This window comes from Pseudophryne corroboree, chromosome 1 (assembly GCF_028390025.1).
Source record: "Pseudophryne corroboree isolate aPseCor3 chromosome 1, aPseCor3.hap2, whole genome shotgun sequence".
In the NCBI taxonomy this organism is placed as follows: Eukaryota; Metazoa; Chordata; class Amphibia; order Anura; family Myobatrachidae; genus Pseudophryne; species Pseudophryne corroboree.
The window spans coordinates 539,074,759-539,096,997 of NC_086444.1; the positions used below are offsets into that span (position 1 = coordinate 539,074,759).

Genomic DNA, 22,239 nt, shown 5'->3' on the forward strand with positions numbered 1-22,239 from the left:
TGCCAGATACAGAAATGCCCCCACAGTGCCAGATATGCCCCTAGTGCCAGATACAGAAATGCCCCCAGTGCCAGATACACATGTCCCCCCAGTGCCAGATATGCCCCCAGTGCCAGATACACATGTCCCTGCAGTGCCAGATATGCCCCCAGTGCCAGATACACATGTCCCCCCAGCTCCAGATATGCCCCCAGTGCCAAACATGCCTCCAGTGCCAGATACACATGTCCCCCCAGGGCCAGATATGCCCTCAGTGCCAGATACACATTTCTCACCAGTGCCAGATATGCCCCCAGTGCCAGATACACATGTCCCCCCAGTGCCAGATATGCCCTCAGTGCCAGATACACATTTCTCCCCAGTGCCAGATATGCCCCCAGTGCCAGATGCACATGCACCCCAAGTGCCAGAAATGTCCCCAGAGTGCCAGATACTGTATACATTGCCTCACAGTGCCAGATACACAAATGCCCCCACTGTATCAGATATACATTGCCCCCAGTGCCAGATACAGAAATGCCCCCACAGTGCCAGATATGCCCCCAGTGCCAGATACAGAAATGCCCCCAGTGCCAGATACACATGTCCCCCCAGTGCCAGATATGCCCCCAGTGCCAGATACACATGTCCCTGCAGTGCCAGATATGCCCCCAGTGCCAGATACACATGTCCCCCCAGCTCCAGATATGCCCCCAGTGCCAAATATGCCTCCAGTGCCAGATACACAAGTCCCCACAGTGCCAGATATGCCCCCAGTGCCAGATACACATGTCCCCCCAGTGCCAGATATGCACCCAGTGCCAGATATGCCCCCAGTGCCAGATACAGAAATTCCCCCAGAGTGCCAGATATGCTCCCAGTGCCAGATACACATGTCCCTGCAGTGCCAGATATGCCCCCAGTGCCAGATACACATGTCCCTCTAGTGCCAAATATGCCTCCAGTGCCAGATACACATGCCCCCCAGTGCCAGATACACATGTCCCCCCCACTGCCAGATACTGTATGCCCCCAGTGCCAGATATGCCCTCAGTGCCAGATACACATTTCTCCCCAGTGCCAGATACACATGCACCCCCAGTGCCAGAAATGTCCCCAGTGCCAGGTACACATGCTCCCCTTCCCCTGCTGCTGTCCTGTGTGTGAGAGGAGGAGAGTGCAGCCTGCGCCTCTCCTGACCCTCAGTCTCCGGCGGCGGTGCGGGTGTCTACCTTTAATTCAGCCCCGATCCGTGAGCCATTCAAAGCTCACGTCCGGCAGCCAATCAGGAGCCTTGGCTGCCGGTCCACGGGCTCTGATTGGCTCACTGGCCGGCGCTGAATTGAAGGGAGTTACTGAGGGGCAGGAGAGGTGCACGCTGTGCTCTCCTCCCCTTAAGCAACAGCGGCGGTGAGCAGCAGCAGCAGAGGGAGGGAGGTAGCGGCGGCCCATCGGCGGTGGGTACTGCGTACACACAGCTAAATTCTTAAGGGTATGACGTACCCACCCGTACCCGCCCACTTGCACCGCTGGACAGGTCCCACTATAACAGAGGGTTGGGTTTGGAGACCGGCGTTTGGGATCCTGCCGGTCACTATACTGACGCCGGAATCCCGATCTTAGATTGCTGGCAGGAGGGCGAGCGCAACAAAGCCCCTTGCGGGCTCGATGGCTCGCTGCACTCGCCACAGGTTCTATTCCCACCCATGAGTGGGAATAGTCCCTGTTAGTCAGCATGCCGACTGTCGGGCTCTGAATCGGCGTGGATCCCGGCATCAGTATAGTGACCGGCGGTCTGGTCACATAACTACATCCCATAACAGGAGCAACCAACACTTCAGGTTCCAATCTTATTATGTGATCAGTTACATAGCCAGAGAAATGCTACCAAGATTTACAGACACTCTTATAAAAGATGTTTCTGGGGGTGATGATAATAACTCAAAAACACAGATACACGTATTGGGAATATCATTTATTCTTTTAACTGTGCTATATGAATCTTACTGTGAAAAAGTGGAGCTGTCCAGCACTTGATCCGCTCAGCTGTTACATGCAAATCACGAGGTTTGAGTTAATTTCCATGGCAACTGTGGAATTTGATAGGTGTATTGCCAAAATGTATTTAAGCCATCTGATTATGCATATAAAAATAACAGATAAAGTCATTCCTTCCTCAAAGCAGCTGTTGTATTATTTAAGCTCTTTCTTAATGTCTAAAAAAGACAAAGGGAAAACAAAGAAGATGAGCATTTCCAGTGAGATTAATGAAGTTGATTATAGAAGGGGGTAGTCTTTTAAGGCAGTGGAGTGGCTGGAGATGAAGAAATGTGAATGAAATGCAAGAATGAGGATAAAATGAAGGAAGGAAAAAGACCTGCTTGCTGCTATCAGCACAATAGCTTTAAGAGATCACAAGATGTAACAAAAAAAAGTGTTTAATATGTATTTGTCCATCTGCTATGAAGAGTTAAGGTGGCCATACACTAGATTATATATCGACCATCCGAGCCAACAGCCAATATATTGCGAATCTGTCAGCCGTTGTGAACCTCTGATATGACTGTGAATGATGTTGTTCACAGACATACTGTTGCCTGATATATCTTCAGATATATCGCCACATCTGGTTGTGTGTATGGGTGGTATGCTGTCAGTCCATACAATTGCTGAAGGGGCTGACGTCACAGCTGGGCAGGCAAATTAAAATGCCCGCACAGCTGGGAGTCTGAACTGACACATCGAGTATCTAATCGGTAAGTGTGTATACTTACCGGGTTATGACACTCAGTTGGCGAGACGACCGGTATTTGAGAAGAGGAATACAACACACTGCTTATTAGATGGGTGCACAGCATAGAACAGGGACTGGACCTCGGGGACTGGAACTCGCAGACTGAAATGCACTACGTAGAATGGAAACTGGTACTTGTAGACTGAAATGTATTGCATGGAACGGATATTGGTACTTGCAGACTGAAGTGCACTGAGTAGAATAGATATTTGTACTTGAACAGAACTTCCTCATTGCTTCCTGTTGGTTCAAATGTATCACATGCACACTAATTAAAGGAGACACTCTCTCTTTACACTATTTTACACATGAATACCTGATGATTAAAATTTTATGTTTTTTTTTATTTAAAAAAAAAAAAATACAGCTGAAATAGTTTGCAATAAGGTTAGCCCTAATCTGCCTTCCTGCCTGCCTTCCAATTTCTGTGCTCACATAGTCAGTTGTTGGTAACAATACTTCTGCCTGCTCCCTGTTTATTGCATAATCTAGGGGGAGTGGTTTATTTAATGCACAATTATGCAATAGATGGCAGCAGAGCACAATACTGGACACTTTTGCCAAATGATATAATATGCCTTCCGAATCATCTATTTTTAATAGACCAAATGTGCATTTTGTCATGGATTATGTGGCTATATGTGCCTGTTTATTAACTGCTTCATTAACATATATAGGTAACTTACCCAGCAACTATCCCTGTGGCAACTGACTCACCTCAAATTTTGCAGACAGGAACGATTTGCTGAGGATGTAGGCATCGTGACATGAACCAGGATAGCCAGTAACAAGTTTCATTATAGCATCCAACACAAGTGTCAGATATTGTGCTATGCTGCTATTTATTGCACATTCATAGACTAGGTATGATGGCCATTTGCACAAAAAAGTACAGTATTCAACTTATGAAGCTGCTGATGTTGTTCTGACTAATGCTCTTGGGTTCTCTAAGTCAGGTGGTGATTTGCATACAGCAAGTAGGTGCACAACATACCATAACCTTGGACAACCAATATTCCTACAGCTGCACTGCTCCACATGCTTTTGGGTACTTTAAAAGTCATCACAATCAATTTCCTACCATTAGAATGGCACATATCAAACGCCTAACATGATTCAATTCATTTGGGGATGTGAAGTTCGATGTAGAGTTTGATTTCAAATCGATTTACAAATCGAATTTGAGTATATATTCCACTATGAAAAAATCAATGTTTTTCAGAAATTTGATTTTGAGTGGCATTTAAGCTGAATTTAGTTTTAGCATCAATTTGAAATTCAATTTTTCCTTTAGTAAATCTCTTCAATCAAAATCGAATTGTAATCGAATGCCAAAATCAAATCCTTAGAAAATCAGATTCGATAATAGTAAATATACCCCCATGAAGTGAGGTAATGGGGCCTGGAAGCCTGATGTGTAAAACTTATTTTCTTGCAACAAAATATTTCACAATACTTTACACATTAATAACAGGAAAATTATATACATATTTATACAAATTAAACTGAAAGTGAAAACAATAAATATTAAATATTCTATTTCTAGGGGAGTTTCTGGTCTAACCCCCTTTTCTGTGTGCACACACAGAGAATGCCAGGGCTGATTCTTGGACCCAGTCTGTCCCTGGCAGAAGCAATGGGACCCAGGTGGAAATGGCATGTGGACAAAGCAATCAAGGGAGCAAGCAAAGGGAGCAATCAAGAAGGGGTAGATTAGTCATAATTGAAGAAGTGAGTTTTGAGGGAATGCTTGAAAGATTGCAGGTGTGTGTGTGTGTGTGTGTGTGTGTGTGTGTGTGTGTTTGTGTGTGTGTGTGTGGGGGGGGGGGCAGTCTCCACATACATTTCTCTACAGGACGGTAGGATTCTAGGTAAAATATATATATTTTTAATACCTATAACTCACATGGTACTATGTGGAAAAAAATAATACTCCTCTAAGGGGTCTATTTACTAAGCCTTGTATTGGGATAAAATACATGGAGATAAGGTACCTGCCAATCAACTCCTAACTGTCATTTTTCAAACGCAGCCTTTGACATGCCAGGTAGTTGCTGATTGGCTGGTACTTTATCTCCAGGCACTTTTTCTCCATCCAAGGCTTAGTAAATAGACCCCCAAGTGAGAAATTAGCATCTACAGGAAATTTTATATAAATGATGACAACATGAAAGTAAAGACAAAAAATAAAGTAAAAGGCTAGTGTTGACAGTAACGTCCACAAAATGAACTGCGATGGAAGTTGTATCAGGTCTATTATTGTGATGAACATTTGTGGAGATAAGTATTAGAGGGGAGGGCAGAGAGTGAGGTCATTTTTAAAATGAAAAGAAATCACTGGAGAACTGAAGTTATGAGGAAAGGCTAAGACAATATATGGACATTTTTCCTCTTACAGTAGCCACTCAACCTAATCACCAGTAGCTATAGTTGTTACATATGTATCAAGTGATCCATCGATCTCCTATTTAGTGGCATATGTCAACTCACAACCCATACATTTGTAAAACTACATAAAACAGTGTGAAAGAAATAGGATGATTCAGTATTGAAATGTATGAATGTTTGAAATAGTGTCTAAATCACGAAAAATATAGTGATTTTTTTTTTCTTGTGAATTGTACATTAATAATTATGCAGTCATGAAACTTCTAGGATTTAATTATAGTAATATAAAAACGATTCCTAACTTGAGTTAGGAGATATGTAACTCCACGAACAAGCAATTGCACAGCTAGTTACTGCAGAAATGTGGCTAATCAGTTTGGCTGGTTTTGAGTATGTGTGGATAAGGATATGTGTATTGCAGGGGCAAACGAAGGATTCATAGAGGGGGGTTCCTTCTATGTGCGCACGCACACACACGCGCACATGCACACATATATAATACATACACACACACACACACACACACATATTTTACGTAGAACACATACACAGACAAACGCACACATAGAACACACATATATACATATACACAGTACATACACTCATAGAACACATAAATACATACATACATATACATACACAGAAAACATACACATAAATACGGTGAATACACACATGGAACACATCATACTTACCTACTTTGAAAACCTCCTCTCTGTGAGATGCCCGGATAGGAAAAGCAGGTGGACGGTGATGGGGGTGAGGTTATGATAATTGCATAATTAGGCCCACCCCCCTCAAAGAGCAATTGCCGTTATTAGCTAATATTTGCTTATGGGGCAGGGCCGGAAAACGCGATTGTCATGGAAAAAGCCATTAGGCCCCGTCTCTTCTCAGATTACCGTTTTATTCTCTGCATTCTGCCCACTTCTCTATGAAATGGGCAGAATGCGGGAGGGTGCCTACTCTTCTGGAGGCGAAAGTGACTACCCTAAAAATTGGTTGTCCCCAGCAAAAACCGGGAGAGTAGACAAGTATAAAACACATACATATTCACACACATGCATAGAACACAAACACACATACTATACATATACACAATTACACACACACACACACACACACACACACACACACACACACACACACACACACACCACTAACTTTTAGAGACTGCCCTGCGGGAAGAGGATGTCTCAGTGGTCATTAATGTAGGGCTTGGCTGGGGTACTTTTCATTACTAAGCCACCACAGAATAACTGGTACAGCAATTGTAGCCTTGCCGCCTTGTGGCTATATGCCACAATTCGTGGGTAGGTGGCGGAGCCAATATGATGCAATCATATAAGAATCTCATCATATTGGCTCCACCCCCTCCTGACAGACCTGTGAATCGCGGTATATAGATGCGAGGGGTGGGGCTACAATTGCCGGCTGTCTGACCACGCCTGAGATTTTTTTTAAAAATTGGTCCCTCAGGTGAGTTTGTGGGTACTCAGAAAACCCCCTGCATACACCACTGTATTGATCAGAGAATTATTTTCCTACACTGTTCTCTGATTCTCCTATAGACAGACATTTGTTGACAGCATACATGGTAAGAACTATATTTATTGTACTAAATATTAAAGAAATCTGTCACCTGACAAGATTTCCTAACTTACTAAACTCACTACCAAGGGAGATTAAACATTAAGATGTACGCTTGCTTTTCACATAAATATCAATCACACCGGTACACTTGATAAATTTACAAAGCATTGATTTTTTTTCTGTCGATTTTGCAATCTGGAGATTTACTAAATGCAAACCTGATAGAAAATTGCACAAACCCCTGACTGCAATAGACCATCACACCGAATATCAATGTTTTAACATAGGGCCCGATTCAGAGATGGATGCTGCGGCTGTGAAGTAATATGCTAGTGCAACAAGAGGGGCTTTGTATAAATAGATGCCTTCTACTGGTTTCTCTGATCCACTGCTGCTCTTTGGATCAGTTGTGTGAACATTGGCTATCTCATACCACTTTCACACCGCCTGAAGGCGGGTCGCACACGGGAGCCTGACACGGGAGCTCCCAGTGTGCGACCTGCCTCAATACCCCTTTCACACCGCAGACTGCAACCCGGCATATTGCCGGGTTGGTGATGTCTGCGGTGACGCGGCGTGGGCGGTGCTGGGAGATCACGTGATCTCCAAGCGCCACCTGTCCACACACTGTGAACGGGAAACGGGTCGCACTGACTCGGCTCCTGTCCACACCGCACAGCGAGCCGGGTTGAACACAAGTTCAACCCTGCTCGCTAGAAAGGTTAAAATACCGGGTTGCTCAACCCAGTATATTGCCCCTGGTATCTTTCACACCGCACAGGAACACAGGTTATGCGCGCTCATGTGCCAATAACCCGTGTTCAAAGCTGCTGGTGTGAAAGGTGTATGAGTAACCCAACTGCTTCTGCAGGCAAAGCTTCTGGAGTTCAACCTTGATACTTTACTCCCGGAGATCCTCAAGCAGCATTCATTGGAATTCGGACATTGCTGCAGGGTCCAGTTCAGGCAACGTGTTAAATATTCAAATTAGAATCAAGCACATGCACTAAAGAGATCTGATGGTGTTTAGCCACTTAACTGGCTAATTTTTTTTTCCACAAATGTCCCCAAAATTGATAATTTTTCCTTTTAAAGTATAATCAAATTATGAAAATAAGAGCTAATTAAACCTGATTCAGTATAATTCTATTAACAGATAAGCAGATTTGTTAATAAAATAATACCAAATAATGGTTAAATGGCCCTCATATAAATTATTTGATCATCTGGGGACATTTAAAAAAAATATATATTTTATACAGTTAAAAAAAAGTACACACACACACACACACACACACACACACACACACACACACACACACACACACACACACACACATCATTTTTAGCCAGGCAGATCACTTTCAGCCAATCAGGACATCTACTGGACAAGGGGACCAACCTGCACCAAAGGACGCCTACTTTACAAAGGTGAGTATGTAGAGTGAGTGTGTATATTAAAGAACCTATACATGTGGTATGTGTACTGTTTTAATTTTAATATTTCCTTTACAGTGGGAGTAAAGGTGCCATGCTGGCATTTGTTTATCTCCTAGTTAAAAGCATGTGGGACAGGCTTGCTGGAACCAGTTGTCTGCCACAATCCCTGAAGGTGCTCCATGTAGTCTTAAGATTTGACAAATGAACAACTGCGCAAGAATGGGTGCTGAGGGTAAACCCGATTGAAGAATAAAATTAGCCATTTTCGAGAAATGGTCTACAACTACCTAAATTGTATTAAATTTGTTTTACTGTGGTAGGTCTGAAATAAAATCTATGGAGACGTGTTTCTAAGGTATATGATGTATGAATAATGGAATAAATTATCCTGCAGGAGACTGGTGAGGAATCTTATGCTGAGCACAGGAGGCTATAAAATCTTTAACAACTTGAGTTAATGTTAGAGATGAGCGCCTGAAATTTTTCGGGTCGGATTCGGGTGTGTTTTGGATTCGGGTGTTTTTTTCAAAAAACACTAAAAAACAGCTTAAATCATAGAATTTGGGGGTCATTTTGATCCCAAAGTATTATTAACCTCAAAAACCATAATTTACACTCATTTTCAGTCTATTCTGAATACCTCACACCTCACAATATTATTTTTAGTCCTAAAATTTGCACCGAGGTCGCTGTGTGAGTAAGATAAGCGACCCTAGTGGCCGACACAAACACCGGGCCCATCTAGGAGTGGCACTGCAGTGTCACGCAGGATGTCCCTTCCAAAAAACCCTCCCCAAACAGCACATGACGCAAAGAAAAAAAGAGGCACAATGAGGTAGCTGTGTGAGTAAGATTAGCGACCCTAGTGGCCGACACAAACACCGGGCCCATCTAGGAGTGGCACTGCAGTGTCACGCAGGATGGCCCTTCCAAAAAACCCTCCCCAAACAGCACATGACGCAAAGAAAAAAAGAGGCGCAATGAGGTAGCTGACTGTGTGAGTAAGATTAGCGACCCTAGTGGCCGACACAAACACCGGGCCCATCTAGGAGTGGCACTGCAGTGTCACGCAGGATGTCCCTTCCAAAAAAACCCTCCCCAATCAGCACATGATGCAAAGAAAAAGAAAAGAAAAAAGAGGTGCAAGATGGAATTGTCCTTGGGCCCTCCCACCCACCCTTATGTTGTATAAACAAAACAGGACATGCACACTTTAACCAACCCATCATTTCAGTGACAGGGTCTGCCACACGACTGTGACTGATATGACGGGTTGGTTTGGACCCCCCCCAAAAAAGAAGCAATTAATCTCTCCTTGCACAAACTGGCTCTACAGAGGCAAGATGTCCACCTCATCTTCACCCTCCGATATATCACCGTGTACATCCCCCTCCTCACAGATTATCAATTCGTCCCCACTGGAATCCACCATCTCAGCTCCCTGTGTACTTTGTGGAGGCAATTGCTGCTGGTCAATGTCTCCGCGGAGGAATTGATTATAATTCATTTTAATGAACATCATCTTCTCCACATTTTCTGGATGTAACCTCGTACGCCGATTGCTGACAAGGTGAGCGGCGGCACTAAACACTCTTTCGGAGTACACACTTGTGGGAGGGCAACTTAGGTAGAATAAAGCCAGTTTGTGCAAGGGCCTCCAAATTGCCTCTTTTTCCTGCCAGTATAAGTACGGACTGTGTGACGTGCCTACTTGGATGCGGTCACTCATATAATCCTCCACCATTCTATCAATGTTGAGAGAATCATATGCAGTGACAGTAGACGACATGTCCGTAATCGTTGTCAGGTCCTTTAGTCCGGACCAGATGTCAGCATCAGCAGTCGCTCCAGACTGCCCTGCATCACCGCCAGCGGGTGGGCTCGGAATTCTGAGCCTTTTCCTCGCACCCCCAGTTGCGGGAAAATGTGAAGGAGGAGATGTTGACAGGTCGCGTTCCGCTTGACTTGACAATTTTGTCACCAGCAGGTCTTTCAACCCCAGCAGACCTGTGTCTGCCGGAAAGAGAGATCCAAGGTAGGCTTTAAATCTAGGATCGAGCACGGTGGCCAAAATGTAGTGCTCTGATTTCAACAGATTGACCACCCGTGAATCCTTGTTAAGCGAATTAAGGGCTGCATCCACAAGTCCCACATGCCTAGCGGAATCGCTCCCTTTTAGCTCCTTCTTCAATGCCTCCAGCTTCTTCTGCAAAAGCCTGATGAGGGGAATGACCTGACTCAGGCTGGCAGTGTCTGAACTGACTTCACGTGTGGCAAGTTCAAAGGGCATCAGAACCTTGCACAACGTTGAAATCATTCTCCACTGCGCTTGAGACAGGTGCATTCCATCTCCTATATCGTGCTCAATTGTATAGGCTTGAATGGCCTTTTGCTGCTCCTCCAACCTCTGAAGCATATAGAGGGTTGAATTCCACCTCGTTACCACTTCTTGCTTCAGATGATGGCAGGGCAGGTTCAGTAGTTTTTGGTGGTGCTCCAGTCTTCTGTACGTGGTGCCTGTACGCCGAAAGTGTCCCGCAATTTTTCTGGCCACCGACAGCATCTCTTGCACGCCCCTGTCGTTTTTTTAAAAATTCTGCACCACCAAATTCAAGGTATGTGCAAAACATGGGACGTGCTGGAATTTGCCCATATTTAATGCACACACAATATTGCTGGCGTTGTCCGATGCCACAAATCCACAGGAGAGTCCAATTGGGGTAAGCCATTCCGCGATGATCTTCCTCAGTTGCCGTAAGAGGTTTTCAGCTGTGTGCGCATTCTGGAAAGCGGTGATACAAAGCGTAGCCTGCCTAGGAAAGAGTTGGCGTTTGCGAGATGCTGCTACTGGTGCCGCCGCTGCTGTTCTTGCGGCGGGAGCCCATACATCTACCCAGTGGGCTGTCACAGTCATATAGTCCTGACCCTGCCCTGCTCCACTTGTCCACATGTCCGTGGTTAAGTGGACATTGGGTACAACTGCATTTTTTAGGACACTGGTGAGTCTTTTTCTGACGTCCGTGTACATTCTCGGTATCGCCTGCCTACAGAAGTGGAACCTAGATGGTATTTGGTAACGGGGGCACACTGCCTCAATAAATTGTCTAGTTCCCTGTGAACTAACGGCGGATACCGGACGCACGTCTAACACCAACATAGTTGTCAAGGACTCAGTTATCCGCTTTGCAGTAGGATGACTGCTGTGATATTTCATCTTCCTCGCAAAGGACTGTTGAACAGTCAATTGCTTACTGGAAGTAGTACAAGTGGGCTTACGACTTCCCCTCTGGGATGACCATCGACTCCCAGCGGCAACAACAGCAGCGCCAGCAGCAGTAGGCGTTACACGCAAGGATGCATCGGAGGAATCCCAGGCAGGAGAGGACTCGTCAGACTTGCCAGTGACATGGCCTGCAGGACTATTGGCATTCCTGGGGAAGGAGGAAATTGACACTGAGGGAGTTGGTGGGGTGGTTTGCGTGAGCTTGGTTACAAGAGGAAGGGATTTACTGGTCAGTGGACTGCTTCCGCTGTCACCCAAAGTTTTTGAACTTGTCACTGACTTATTATGAATGCGCTGCAGGTGACGTATAAGGGAGGATGTTCCGAGGTGGTTAACGTCCTTACCCCTACTTATTACAGCTTGACAAAGGAAACACACGGCTTGACACCTGTTGTCCGCATTTCTGGTGAAATACCTCCACACCGAAGAGCTGATTTTTTTGGTATTTTCACCTGGCATGTCAACGGCCATATTCCTCCCACGGACAACAGGTGTCTCCCCGGGTGCCTGACTTAAACAAACCACCTCACCATCAGAATCCTCCTGGTCAATTTCCTCCCCAGCGCCAGCAACACCCATATCCTCCTCATCCTGGTGTACTTCAACACTGACATCTTCAATCTGACTATCAGGAACTGGACTGCGGGTGCTCCTTCCAGCACTTGCAGGGGGCGTGCAAATGGTGGAAGGCGCATGCTCTTCACGTCCAGTGTTGGGAAGGTCAGGCATCGCAACCGACACAATTGGACTCTCCTTGTGGATTTGGGATTTCAAAGAACGCACAGTTCTTTGCGGTGCTTTTGCCAGCTTGAGTCTTTTCAGTTTTCTAGCGAGAGGCTGAGTGCTTCCATCCTCATGTGAAGCTGAACCACTAGCCATGAACATAGGCCAGGGCCTCAGCCGTTCCTTGCCACTCCGTGTGGTAAATGGCATATTGGCAAGTTTACGCTTCTCCTCCGACAATTTTATTTTAGGTTTTGGAGTCCTTTTTTTACTGATATTTGGTGTTTTGGTTTTGACATGCTCTGTACTATGCCATTGGGCATCGGCCTTGGCAGACGACGTTGCTGGCATTTCATCGTCTCGGCCATGACTAGTGGCAGCAGCTTCAGCACGAGGTGGAAGTGGATCTTGATCTTTCCCTAATTTTGGAACCTCAACATTTTTGTTCTCCATATTTTAATAGGCACAACTAAAAGGCACCTCAGGTAAACAATGGAGATGGATGGATTGGATACTAGTATACAATTATGGACGGGCTGCCGAGTGCCGACACAGAGGTAGCCACAGCCGTGAACTACCGCACTGTACTGTGTCTGCTGCTAATATATAGACTGGTTGATAAAGAGATAGTATACTCGTAACTAGTATGTATGTATAAAGAAAGAAAAAAAAACCACGGTTAGGTGGTATATACAATTATGGACGGGCTGCCGAGTGCCGACACAGAGGTAGCCACAGCCGTGAACTACCGCACTGTACTGTGTCTGCTGCTAATATATAGACTGGTTGATAAAGAGATAGTATACTCGTAACTAGTATGTATGTATAAAGAAAGAAAAAAAAACCACGGTTAGGTGGTATATACAATTATGGACGGGCTGCCGAGTGCCGACACAGAGGTAGCCACAGCCGTGAACTACCGCACTGTACTGTGTCTGCTGCTAATATATAGACTGGTTGATAAAGAGATAGTATACTCGTAACTAGTATGTATGTATAAAGAAAGAAAAAAAAACCACGGTTAGGTGGTATATACAATTATGGACGGGCTGCCGAGTGCCGACACAGAGGTAGCCACAGCCGTGAACTACCGCACTGTACTGTGTCTGCTGCTAATATATAGACTGGTTGATAAAGAGATAGTATACTCGTAACTAGTATGTATGTATAAAGAAAGAAAAAAAAACCACGGTTAGGTGGTATATACAATTATGGACGGGCTGCCGAGTGCCGACACAGAGGTAGCCACAGCCGTGAACTACCGCACTGTACTGTGTCTGCTGCTAATATATAGACTGGTTGATAAAGAGATAGTATACTCGTAACTAGTATGTATGTATAAAGAAAGAAAAAAAAACCACGGTAAGGTCACTGGTATATACAATTATGGACGGGCTGCCGAGTGCCGACACAGAGGTAGCCACAGCCGTGAACTACCGCACTGTACTGTGTCTGCTGCTAATATATAGACTGGTTGATAAAGAGATAGTATACTCGTAACTAGTATGTATGTATAAAGAAAGAAAAAAAAACCACGGTTAGGTGGTATATACAATTATGGACGGGCTGCCGAGTGCCGACACAGAGGTAGCCACAGCCGTGAACTACCGCACTGTACTGTGTCTGCTGCTAATATATAGACTGGTTGATAAAGAGATAGTATACTCGTAACTAGTATGTATGTATAAAGAAAGAAAAAAAAACCACGGTTAGGTGGTATATACAATTATGGACGGGCTGCCGAGTGCCGACACAGAGGTAGCCACAGCCGTGAACTACCGCACTGTACTGTGTCTGCTGCTAATATAGACTGGTTGATAAAGAGATAGTATACTACTAATATTATATATACTGGTGGTCAGGTCACTGGTCACTAGTCACACTGGCAGTGGCACTCCTGCAGCAAAAGTGTGCACTGTTTAATTTTAATATAATATTATGTACTCCTGGCTCCTGCTATAACCTATAACTGGCACTGCAGTAGTGCTCCCCAGTCTCCCCCACAATTATAAGCTGTGTGAGCTGAGCAGTCAGACAGATATATAATATATATAGATGATGCAGCACACTGGCCTGAGCCTGAGCAGTGCACACAGATATGGTATGTGACTGACTGAGTCACTGTGTGTATCGCTTTTTTCAGGCAGAGAACGGATATATTAAATAAACTGCACTGTGTGTCTGGTGGTCACTCACTATATAATATATTATGTACTCCTGGCTCCTGCTATAACCTATAACTGGCACTGCAGTAGTGCTCCCCAGTCTCCCCCACAATTATAAGCTGTGTGAGCTGAGCAGTCAGACAGATATATAATATTATATATAGATAATAGATGATGCAGCACACTGGCCTGAGCCTGAGCAGTGCACACAGATATGGTATGTGACTGAGTCACTGTGTGCTGTGTATCGCTTTTTTCAGGCAGAGAACGGATTATAAATAAAAGTGGTGGTCAGTCACTGGTCACTATCAGCAAAACTCTGCACTGTACACTACTGAGTACTCCTAATGCTCCCCAAAATTAGTAAATCAAGTGTCTAAACGGAGAGGACGCCAGCCACGTCCTCTCCCTATCAATCTCAATGCACGTGTGAAAATGGCGGCGACGCGCGGCTCCTTATATAGAATCCGAGTCTCGCGATAGAATCCAAGCCTCGCGAGAATCCGACAGCGTCATGATGACGTTCGGGCGCGCTCGGGTTAACCGAGCAAGGCGGGAAGATCCGAGTCGCTCGGACCCGTGAAAAAAAACATGAAGTTCTGGCGGGTTCGGATTCAGAGAAACCGAACCCGCTCATCTCTAGTTAATGTAGGTCACCAGTATATTAAGTAGTCTTTTGGACCTCAGAATGGTCAGCAAATTGAGAGGTACATGCACACTGTGGAATTTATTTACAAATTTTCTTGGAGACAAACATTTACTGTTGGGGATGTAATCTTCACGATGGTAGCAGTAAATGAGAAAGGATTAATAATGAGGTGACCTTGTATAGAAGAGGAATTCTCAGTTGAAAGAGACCGTGATTATGCATCTGATTTCCACTTCTGAAAACTGAAACCCAATGTTACTTTGAAATAAAATGTTAAGGAAATCACAGCCCAATGAGCTTATCATGGGTTAAAACAGTGGGCTGTCTTTACAATAAGTTCTTATGATCTGTTATGATCCAGATTGGAAACTTGGCTTTTTCCAGAAGAAGTTTCCATTCTTCTAATGTTAACTTTAATAGCCAATAACTCTTTGTCTCCAATAGCATAATTTAACGCTGCAGGTAGAAACTTGCAAGAGAAATACCCGCATAGATGGAGCCAGCCATTTTCGGAACATCAGGATTATAGAGCCCCAACACCCACTGCAGAGGCATCCACCTCCAAGATGAATAGGTGTGAAGTATCTGGTTGACACAAGACCAAAGCTGAAATAAAAGCTTGCTTGAGATGAAGAAAGGTTGCTTTCACCTCTTCTGGCCATTTTGATGGATTAGCACCCTTCCAAGCGAGGAGAGTAATGGGTGCTGCTAAGGTAAAGAATCCTTGGATAAATATTTGGTGATAATTGGAAAAGCCATGGAAGTAGAGTAGATCTTATGCTGGAAGAGTAGATCATCAGCAAACACCGTTAACTTCCCACTGACCTATCTGAATACCCTTGAGCTGTTGCCAAGTTTGAAGTATTCGAATAAGGGGGTCCAGAGCAAAGTTAAAAAGTAATGGGGAGAGTGGACTGCCTTGTCAGGTACCCCTAAATAGAGGTAAAGGGCCAACCCATAAATCATGAATCGGTAAAGTAATTGGGGAAGTATAAATTAATTTAACAAATTGTGTATAAGAGGAACCAAAGTACCTAATTGAAAAAATGTATGTACATGAGACCATAGAATCTTATCAAAGGCCTTTTTGGAGTGTAAACTTAAGACATTTTGTAAATTTCGCTGGCTCATGAATGCCAAACCAGCCACTACTGTCATTCTAACTCCTTTAACTGAATACCTGCCGTAAGTAAAGCCCAGTTCATGATGAAGGATAGTAACAATCGCTGCAGTTGGTTATTTATTTAAAGTTTTGGTTTTGAATGGGGATAGGACAGTAGGAAACAAACAATTCTTGATTCTTATCTAGTTTTGGAATGGGAATAGATGTGTGTAAAGCCAGCATAAGATACATTTTCCGTGTGCAACCTTTGAAACAAGTTTGTCAGCATGGGCACCAGGTCATCTTTCAATAATTTGTAATAGTTTCAATTTAGACCATCAGGGCCTGGGGACTTATTCGAAGGTAAAGAGGAAATGACAATGAGAACATCTTCTTCTGAGATCTCTGCTTCCAAAACTTCCCACTGTAAAGTGGTAAGTTTGGATAGGGAGTCCACCAAAAGTAATGGAGTACTAATTAAGCTTTGCAAGATTGGAGTGGCAGCAACTTTTGAAAATGTGTAAAAGTGTCTCCCCAAGATAGAATCCGAAGATTATGCCAGACAATTTGGGGATTATGTTTTTGCCATGGAAGGCCTAGAACCAAGGCATTAGAGTCTTTAGAGATAACAAGTAAACTCAATATCTGTGGCTATAGAACTCCTACTAATAATTCCAAGGCAGACATCTTGCTTCAGTGGGCATGTGTGTCCCACTTCATGAGTCATGCAGGGGGTGAAAAAGACTCTGGATCTAATCCCTAGAGGTTTTTGGTGTTCATCTGTGTGCCAATATGTTAGGGACTTCATTGCTGCCTGTCCTACCCATACTCAGCAGAAGGTTTCGCTCCAATCTCCTTTTCATCCTCTACCAGTTCTCGACTGTCTGTCCATGGGCACCTATCTTCATGGACTGTGTTACGAGTCTGTCTTCCAAACAGGGGTTCAATAACATCTTGGTGGTGGTAGAAAGGTGTTCAAAGGCAGTCCATTTCTTTCCTTTAAGGGGATTACTTTCAGTTCCAAGGCTGACAGATGTATTTATTAAAGAGATCTGCAGGCTGCATTGATTTTCTAAGGACCATGGGCCTAATTCAGTCCTGATTGCTAGCAGGCGATTTTTGCACTGCTGCGTACAGATAGTCACCGCCTACAGGGGAAGTGTATTTTAGCTGTGCAAGTGTGCGAACGCATGTGTTGCAGAGCTGTACAAACAGATTTTGCGCAGTCTCTTTGTAGCCCAGGACTTACTCAGCTGCGGCGATCGCTTCAGCCTGTTCAGGACAGGAATTGACGTCAGACACCCGCCCTGCATACGCTTGGACATGCCTGCGTTTTTCCAAGCACTCCCAGAAAACTGTCAGTTGACACCCACAAATGCCTTCTCCCTGTCAATCTCCTTGCAAACGCATATGCGAATGGATTCTTCGCACAAACCCATCGCTAAGTGGCGATCTGCCTTGTACCCATGCACCTGCACATTGTGGTGCATACGCATGCGCAGTTTAGACCTGATCGCCCGCTGTACGAAAATGCAGCCTAGTGATCAGGTCTGAATTAGCCCCCTTGTGTCAAATCTAGGTGTACAGATTGCTTCCAAATTCTGGAGAGCTTTATGCAAGTGTTTTAATTTGAACCTAAGCTTTTCTTCAGACTACCATCCACAGACCAACGGGCAAACAGAATGTGTAAACCAAGTTTTGGAAAAGTTCATTAGAGTCTACATCTCTGGCTTTTAAGACAACTGGGGTTCTTTGTTACCATGGGCAGAGTTTGCCCATAATAATCTTTTTCATGAGGCTTCAGGGTATACTCTGTTCCACATCCAGAATGAAATCCATTTTGTCCTACCAGAGCTGCCCTCTTGCCATTCAGTTTCAGATGTCAATGCTCTCCAGCTTCTGTGTAAATTTCACCACGAGTTTTCCTCTAAACCGTTTTTGGGGTGTTTTGGTGCCCTCTCCTGGGGGGGGGGGGTAGAATAATGTCACAGCACATTGGATTCTTGTACTTACTTATCGGGTCTGGTGTTGCTGTTCCCCCCAGTGGTGTGATGAGTCCCATACAGTTTGGTGCTGGCTGGCAGCGGGGTTCTCTGCAGTTGACTGGGTGTGGTGTGCAGCTGTGAATTCAGGCAGCCGTGGATCCCATTAGAGTGCGTGCCGCTCTGCTTGTGATTTAAAGGGAAAGGAGTGCCTAATCTTATGTCACATTTGGCACTGTTATTGTCATTGACTTCTGCTACTTCCGTACATAATTCTGCCCCCCTCCCTGACCTATTTCTGATGGCTACATCCCTGTTCACTCCTGCAACCAGCCTCTGCCTGTTGGAGTTACTTGGAACCCGGACTGAGGGCCGTGAGCTGTGTGTCAAGTCCAAATCTCCTTGCGGTGGTCCCTGGTGTATACCATCAACATGTTAGACTACACACCTCAGCTCTTGGTATTCACCAACTCAAAAAGTATGGTCAATATCCATGTAATCCATTAAGAAGTTCTGTCAGGGAAGAGAAGGAAAGCTTTCATTATTCCCGAGCTCCAGCTGCAGGAAGACTACTTTCAGCTGCCTTTGAAAGGATATTTGTGTTAGCATAAAGTAGTAAAATAGGCTTCCACAGCTCCCTGTAACTACGGCCACTTTGCATATCCCTAAGTCTCCATTATTATCAGCACAGGTAAAGTCAATGTTTTGTAGTTTAATGTCTTACATTATTTTTTACACTCAAGACAATACTGAGTTGCAGTGACCAGAGGTCCATGGATGGTTGAAAATGGTAGTGGACATTTGTGTATGAGTCTTCTATTGTAGACTTTAATAGGTAGACAGTGTTAGGCTTCTTACAGAAAAATACGTGTCACTGACGACCTAACTATAGCAGGTTTCTGGAAACATATCAGTCCATAATAACAATCATCTTGTCATACGTTTTGAGACAATTTTTTTATTTTCAAAGTGTGTACTCAAAAAATAGTATTACTGAAAATATCTATTCAGAGGTGGAACAATTATTCCGGTTTCCTTTCCAATTTCTATAAATGAAGTGTCTGAATAACTGACTAGGGTGTAGCAGGTATAGAGGTCAGTTTACACAGCCTTTGCTCACATTCATTCCTGACACAAAATGTAAAAATAAGTACTTGGGTTGTTTTGGCAGGAAGCCTTCTTCTGTTTCAGAAATGTTAGGAAGAGTTTAGGCCTACTAAGCTTATGCTGTAAAGGCTGGTTTCTGCAGAAGTCCACAGAAGCACTGCTGTAATGCAGTTACAGGGGACAGCAGCCTCCTCTACATAAGATATCAGTGTGAATCAGTATGTACTACAGCTCATTTTCTATGAGGTGCCAAGAATGTGTGGGCAGGGGTCGCAGGGCTTTCACTTAAAAGCTTTTTTCTACTGAATGAATTATGACGTTTTACATTTTATTTGACTACACAGTTTGCTATGTTTTAATGCTTAACTGTGCTACAGTAATGATGCTTCTAAATGAAAAATGACAAGAGCTTCATAATGGCTATTGTCAGTGTCATGGACCTCCCTTGACCCCTGATCTGTTCGTAAGGACCCTGTGCTCTAACTATTGGTCAGAACTCAGTAATTCAACACACTCTACTGCCACCAACTGTGATAAGCATTCAAAAGGGGTCACAGGTCTCCCCAACACTCCTATATAACAATTGCACATAAGCTTGGCGATATCCACATCCACTCAGTTTGTGATAATATTATTATTATTATTATTGTTATTATTACTATTATTATTATTATCCTTTATTTATATGGCACCACATGGGATCTGCAGCACCCAATTACAGAGTAAACAAATAAGCAAAACATGAAGACTGACTTACAATTCAATACAATATAGGACAAGTACAGGGTACAGGCCTCAGGGTATATAAATGTAGCTGCGTCAGTAAACAGCACTGAAATAAGTATCAGGGTGGCAGAAAACCAAGGGATTTGGTGCCATCAAAGGGAGTATTTAAAAGAAGATAGGTTAAGTAAGAGACGTATAAGCACATGAGGGAAGAGGGCCCAACTCGTGAAAGATTACATTCAAAAGGGTAGGGGCACACATACAGAGAGATGACACAGAAGGGGTATTGCACCCTACTTTGGCAATTAATAACAATCTATAGCATAATCTAGCAGTCTCACATTCTCTTCAAAGGATCGGGTTCTGGGAGCATATATGCATTAACTAACAAAGAAAAACGTTATTCACGAAAAGGGTACAATGCTTATTTAGAAAAGAATAGTAACAAGAAATGGTAACAAAGTACATACAGGCAAGCAATTACAATAAAAATGACAAACCTTACAGAGTTAACAACTGCTAAACTGTCCCAGTAGAAACAGAAGGGAATTACAGAGACTGCAGGTTGCAAACATCCATACCAAGCACAGATTCTCCAAAGTCTGAACCCAGCCCTCTTATCCACACAGGAATCACACCTTGGATGAGGTCACCCCAGTACCTCCTGATTGATAATGGCTGGGATCCTGCCTGACATACTCCTATAACTTATAACTTAAATTCACATAATTGGGCATAGCTTCCCCTGCAAAATGATGATCTAGAATATGGGGTGCCCATTTTACGCTCTGCTATCTTAGCTACAAAATGACACTAAATACATTGTGAGGTGGGACTGGCCTAGATACTTTATATCTTAGAACTATGCTCCTTAGAGCTTGCACCCCACCTGCGAATAGACCAGATATGTTTTTATGGAAAATGTTACGTTCTTCGGGATTATAGAAATATGAATTTTACTTTATAAATCATATCCAATGTGATGTGCCTTTAAACTAGTGTGACCTTTGACCTTGTGACAAAAGACTGTCCTGTTAGGTAATTGGCCTGTTCCTCTGAATTCAACCAAAGGCCTTCCTATGACTGGATTAGTCTTGATATGCTAATAGTAACCTCCTAGGTGTTAACAAAAGATTTCCTGTATCTGCTTTCTCTGTTAATTGACAGTTCCAGTATCCTCAGTCATAGGACTTATCACTTTTTGACCAGTGTGTGACAGATTCATAAGAAAGTTATAAATGAAACATAACTTAAAATGCTCTAATATTTATATTTTCTCCTTAATATCTATGATTCTTCACAGTCACCAATGTGTTGTAGAAATGTGATATGTTCTTAGGGTCCAGCTCTGGATTATAATGCTTGCCCTTTACCTCACTCTATAAACATTTCAATCAAAAAGATGGCATTTGTTATTTTTAATCTGCTTCAAGCACTGTGCATTGAGGCATATTAAGAACATGGGGGAAGGACAAGTCTGTGCAGCATACTACTACCTTTTGCTGATGTCCCCATCTTCCATGTGATATTCATGAAGATGGGTCATCTGCAGGAGATGGCAAATGCTCTGGCAAAGTACCAGAGTTTTTGCTAATACCTGTGCTGGCACCATCTGAAGATATCACCTGGAAAACTGAACCTTTTTTTCTTTTCTTTTTTAAATACATTATTTGTGTTCAAGAATACCTCATTAATACATCAGATACAACTCTCCATTTTGTGTACGGAAATGATCATTTGTATCTGGTGGAGGTGCAAATAGGCGTAAGTGTCAGATTCACACAAAGCTGCATGGGCACATACGGTATGCTTTCAGACAGTAGCAAAAATGTTTATGATGGTATACGGATAATGTAGAGAAAGCATAGGCTTAACAGTGTTAGCAGCAAGTTCTAAAGTCACATTGCACAAATTACAGACTTGTATACAAGGGAGAATAGTGCCTTGATTGTTGTTAATAAAATCCCATTTTTTATACATAATTTAATTCTACACAAATATAGATGAGGTTACATAAATAGATCTTCAATTACATGCAAACATCTGTTGTTTACTGGATGCTGTCATGATGTCTACAGTCACTTTGCCGACAATGACAATGACAAAGCTGGCACTGGGATCCCAACATGGTTAAAGTGCTACATACAGCATGTTAACCGTGCACACATTATAACTTTAAACATGCACTTCAGGAGGATGCTTCAAGATATAGTGCCCATACAGTTAAAATGCTGTAAGTAGCACTTTAACCATGTTAGAATCCCAGTTCCGCCTTTCTCTTGTCTATAGAGTTACTGTCAATACAGAC

The 22,239-nt window shown here is 43.6% G+C and overlaps 1 long non-coding RNA gene across 1 annotated transcript in view; it reads left to right on the forward strand.

Moving 5' to 3' along the window:
- Positions 1-8,491, forward strand: part of LOC134898181 (uncharacterized) — a 68,201-nt gene extending 59,710 nt beyond the window's left edge. The window contains exons 3-4 of the long non-coding RNA XR_010172186.1: positions 4,362-4,504; positions 8,270-8,491. This is a non-coding gene — a long non-coding RNA (uncharacterized LOC134898181). The remainder of the gene's footprint in view (positions 1-4,361; positions 4,505-8,269) is intronic.
- The last annotated feature ends 13,748 nt before the right edge of the window (positions 8,492-22,239 follow it).